The following is a 6000-nucleotide window of genomic DNA, read 5'->3' on the forward strand; positions in this document are numbered from 1 at the left end:
CCTCTTTTGTGCTCCGGATTTATACAGAGACATATTTCTGATGGGCAGATTCTGAAAAAATATAATGAGATTGATAAGATTTGCCAGCTTTTCCTTTTGAACATTAAAAATCAAATTACTTATAAAAATGAAAATATTACAAGTGAAATCATTAACAAACAAGTTTAAAAGGATTACTTGTAACTAACTTGCATACCAATATGCATAGAATTTAGGCCTGAGCCCCAAATAGTAAGGGCTGTGAGCCTGTGAGGCTCTAATATATTTGTAATGCAAGCCTACATGTATACAAATACCCAAGTCATCAACTCGGAGGAGGCTTGCAGTACTGTAGTGTTCCACTGTTTGCATATATAGATAAAACTAGTCAGGAAAACTAAAGAGGGCCCTCATTTGTAAGGGCCCCTGGTATCAAAAATAGAGATCCAAAATGCTATACTCGGCAATCAGCATCAATATTTTATAACTAGAGTCTAGTTGCATGTTTAGGAAAATGCTTAAGTAAAAATTCAAAGAAGACCAAATTTAGGGGCCCGGACCCACATGAGATTGTAGGGGGACCTAAGGGGCCTTCCTTCAGCTTTCGGTAATCTAGAGCCAAGGAAATCCCTTTCAGCTTCAAAGCAACCATAAAAGATTCATGCATATGTGATGTACAAGGGGTAGATCTACATCAAATAAATTGACTAATCTTGAATTTATATCATACCATTGTCAAAAGTGTGGTTTATCAAGTGAGACATGGGCTTGATGTAGATCTAAAACAGCAATATTTTTCGTGAATACTGGTAACTTTCCATGGATATTTCATAAATATTATTTAGATCCGTTATCAATGATGCTCGTTAGAATCGCTAACAGGTTTAGACTGCAATGATTAATTTGTTAAACAAATATTTAATTCAGATAATTCATAATATTTACAGAGAAATTGTATGTATTTGAATGTGAAATCGCAATTTGAATAGTTTTTCGTACATCGATAGATCCGTCATTAAGGACGCGCGTATATGAATTCTCTTCACGAGGACCATCGTCTCGAGGCGATGGGACCTAATAAAAGTAAATGCATCGTCCACTGTGAACCAGTTTGCACTTCGGTCGCAAACTCGCAGCAGCAGCGGCCGCTTTAGCTCTAAATTGGGCCCTGACTTGGTTCTGACCTAGGGTGGACAGCAGAAGTTATCTCTTCCCTAGCAGCAGTGTTAAGGGTGCGCTGAACGATATTTGGGAGCGTCCCCACGCTAGTGACTTATTATTTACTTTGCAAAATCCTTCTGAATCCAGTGATACAAATCTGAGGTTGTCAGATATTAGGAAACATAACAGTTTAAGTGAATTACTCACCACAGCCATTATTCATATTTTAATTGGAGATAGATTTATATTAGAGAAGTACTACCACAAACTTATTTCATAGGCCGATACGCCACACATAATTGCCCATTTCAATTTTGAACTTTGATATTCATGGGGCCTCTAGACTCTTATGGGCCCTGATGCGGCGCACTGGCTGCACCCCCCTCTCGTGGGGTTTGCTTCCTCATGTCATCTTTAACTCTTCTCAATATTTTATCTTCTTTTATCACATCTGGCTCACAAATCCTCTCTTCCGTATGAAGTTTAATTATTCATTCAACATTTTTCCTTTTCGTTGTTGCTGTCACTATTATTATAGCGATAGTGCTAATCTCTTTTCATTTTAGGAGGATATGATTGTTGTTTTAGAATTCTTTCACTCTACATTCTTTTCTGTAGTACCACTTTGAAATTCCTTAACATCTAATCAGATTTTTGCTTTGTTAATATTCTATTATTATAGTTGTAATTAATCAATCAGTCATTGAGTACTTTTATGTTAGACATTTATTTATCAATATTCCATTACCATGTACTTCTAATCAATTCATCAGTCAATGAATACTTCTATGTCAGACATGATTAATTAATCATGCTTTAGCTGGTGGCCAAGAGCTGCAGGTAGAACTTGGACCCAGGTGGATTTATTCGTATATTTTCTGTATTAATCATGCAAATACGTAAACATAATAATGTTTGAGCCAATTTGGTTATTTTGTTATTTTTTTCGTTTCATAGCTGTTTGTACTTTACATTTACTTTGATAATGATGCATTTCATATAGAATTACAAAATGTTATCACCTCATACGTTCTTTCTCATTTTCATTTTCCGGTCTACAGGCATACAACGACGACAACATAAACATTAACAAAAACAAAATAAAACAAAACAGCAACAGCAACAAATAAAACACTGACAACAACAACAGTAATGGCAACAACAGAAGCAACTTCAGCAGCAACAACAATAGTGACAACAACAACAGCAACAATAACAACAATTGCAAGAACAACAATAACAACGCCAACAACAACAGCAACAAGAGTAACCTTCGCCTTTGCTAAATGTGATTGGAGTGGGGGTAAATTGGTTTACAAATACAGTACTGAACCATAGACACAGAACACCAAATTTAGGTACAATATGTCCATATACGTATATATCTATATATGTATATATATATATATAAATAAGTATATGTATATGTATATATGTATATGTATATATATACATATATATATATGTATATATATACATATATATATATATATATATATATATATATATATATACAAAACAAATCACTAGCATACGTGATAACAATACTTGCAGAAACCACCTGGAAAATGAAATAATTGAAAACCGAACGTTTTCGTCTATTCAAGACTTCGTCAGTGTAACAAGTCTTTTTATATCATTGAGACATTCTAATAAGTTAACATGAGTAAAAATAGAAAACATGTGAGTCTTAGTCTGCGTTTATTCCTGACTAGTTTCACAGATATATTCTCTCGAGCCGTTTGCACATTATACTGTTTGATTTGGTTTCCAACATTTGCTAATGCCCATCCTTCTTTTTCGTGGAGTATTATGACAGCGCCACCATCCCTTTGGAAATCATAAAGCAGCCTAATTAGCAAAACTTATTACATTTTTGCAAAGGTCACAAAAATGGAGATTACTTGCGCAAAGTATCACAAATTAAACGTATACAGCTGGGATGTGTTGTGGAAGTTATCAGGTAATGAGAGGACTTGGATCGTGAGCTTTCATGTCTTTGTGAGACTTATTGTGGTAGCACACTAAGCTAGTATGCTACCTGCTATTGCTACTCCGTTTGTGTAGAAACGACTTCGATTACAATATTCTAGGCTTCCGTTAGAACATCTCAACAATGTGTCTAAAGGGCATTTAGAAGGCCAAACGGTTTGACAATCCCGATTTGTCAAACAAGTATTTGAAGTGATGTTTGACCGTGTGAATAGGGTACTTGGTTGTCAAACACGTTCGACAAACGTGTTTGACGACCAAATACCCCATTCACATGGTCAAACATCACTTCAAACACTTGTCTGACAAACCGGGTTTGTCAAACTGTTTGACCGTGTAAATGGCCCTTAACATTCGTATAGGTTTAACTTCTCTAAATTCGTCACTCGACATCTCACTATATGACACAAGAGTAATTTGACATTTGGAAATCTGAAAAGCAAAATATCGTAACCGAAGTCGTTTCTTCTCAAACGAGGTAGCAAAAGCAAGTAGCATGCTATCGAGAAGTGCCTAATGTGCCGTCACCTTTAGGCCCACAAAGAGCAAGTCATGGCGGGGAGCACAACTTGGACTGTGTCCACAATTTCATGTTAACAGATTCCATACGATGACGCCAACGGAGGCGTCATGAGACGCGACTGGGTATACGAGAATGCCAATGTCGGCTTCTTGAATATATCTTTTGTAGTTGTAGCTGAATGACCCCCGAATTCTGTGAACTGGTTTGATCACGTTTTCTATATTTATTATTACTTAGTGAAAGAGAATGAGCAATACAGCAGTGACTTTATATCTTACAACACAAGTATTGCCATGCATCAATCATCGTACCTCAGGCATCCGATGCTGCGCGTGAGAATTTCACTCGTATTGAAGAAATGTTATACTTGATATCAATACCGCTGTGTGGCAACCATAAGGGTCGGTTGGAATATCGCTTGACCACACTTGCAAACCCAGCACTATCTCATGTATACATCATCCTTACACTTCTTGCTTTGGACATAATCTCGCCTGGGAGCCGACTAGTATACAGTCTGCACTGCTCGAACACAGATCTTGTACCAGACCTTTATATATCACAAATACATAGTGTTTTATATCAAAATAGTTTCAATGTCCTCCCTGTGTATTCGTAAGTATACAAGACAAATGTGGAAGAACACTATTAGAACCTCAGAGAACATAGTGATGCTTACCAACAGCAGATTTGGAATCCCTAACATAGGCTAGGCTGTACTATCATATAAATGCTCCTTTCGACAGATATCAACACGAATACTGATTGCGAGATCCTAGGGTACTATTATCATTATCATCTTTATCATTACAATTATCACTATTATCATTATGGCCACAAGTTATTATTGTTATTGTCACCATCATTCATCATCATTATTAATAAATATCATTTTCATGATCAATATCATGATCAATATCATGATCAATATCAATATCAATATCAATATCAATACAATCATTAATATCAATATCAATATCAATATCAGTATCAATATATCAATATCAAATCAATATCATTACCAATATCATTACCAATATCATTACTAATATCATTATCATTATCAATATCAATATCATGATCATTGTCAATATCAATATCAATATCAAAACCATTATCAATATAATTATCAATATCATGATCAATATCATATCATTATCAATACCATTATTATTATTATTATTATTATTATTATTATTATTATTATTATTATTATTATTATTATTATTATTATTATTATTATTATTATTATTATTATTATTAATATATTATCATTAATTATTATTATTATTATTATTATTATTATTATTATTATTATTATTATTATTATTATTATTATTATTATTATTATTATTATTATTAATTAATTATTATTATTATTATTATTATTAATTATTATTATCATTATTATTATCATTATTATTATCATCGTTATTATCATTATTATTATTGTTATTATCATTATCATTATCGTTATTATCATTATCATTATCATTATTATTATCATTATCATTATCATTGTTATTGTTATTGTTATCATTATTGTTATTATTATTATTGTTATTATTATCATTATTATTATTATTATCATTATTATCATTATCATTATTATCATTATTATTATTATTATTATCATTATCATTATCATTATTATAATTGTTATTATTCATTATTAATATTATTATGGAAGATAAGAGAGGAATAGAGGAAGAGTTTAAATGTGTTTGAGATTAAATGCCTGAGAAGTATGGTAGGGGTTACTAGGCTGCATAGATAGAGAAATGAGGGGGGTGAGGAGGAGAGCGGGCATGAAAAGGGAGTTGGGAGATAGGGTTAATGAAAGAGTATTGGGATGGTATGGGCACATGGAAAGAGGTGTGGAAGGCAGAGGTGGAAGGAGTGAACATGAGGGGAGCGTTCAAGGATGAGATGGATGGATGGGGTAAAAGGGGCATTGGGAAGGGAGAAGACAAAAGATAGGGGTGAGTGGAGAATCATTGTGTATGGTCAATGTTGTGATAAATAGAAAGGCGTGGGTGGAGGCTGAGGGGATGAGAGAGTATGTGTGAATGATACTTTGACGCAGCCAGAAGAAATTTCTCTCCGTCTTCTCTTTTCCTGCATGAAGCGATGGGGAGAGGGGGTCGCCGATTAAATGAAGCGGCCTTGCTGTGGATGTGTTGTGTCTTGCTGCATTGCTTCTGACCCAGGGCAGTGGGTGAGATGTAGGAATGACCCGTCATCCAGGAGCCAAGAAAAGAGGGGGGTATGGGTGGTGAATGGGAGTGGTGTATATGGGGATGAAATAGATAGGAGTGGAATTATGCCTTTGACTTTGGCTACCT

Source organism: Oratosquilla oratoria, chromosome 5 (genome assembly GCF_046742065.1).
Source record: "Oratosquilla oratoria isolate Oo_2021 chromosome 5, ASM4674206v1, whole genome shotgun sequence".
Taxonomy (NCBI): domain Eukaryota; kingdom Metazoa; phylum Arthropoda; class Malacostraca; order Stomatopoda; family Squillidae; genus Oratosquilla; species Oratosquilla oratoria.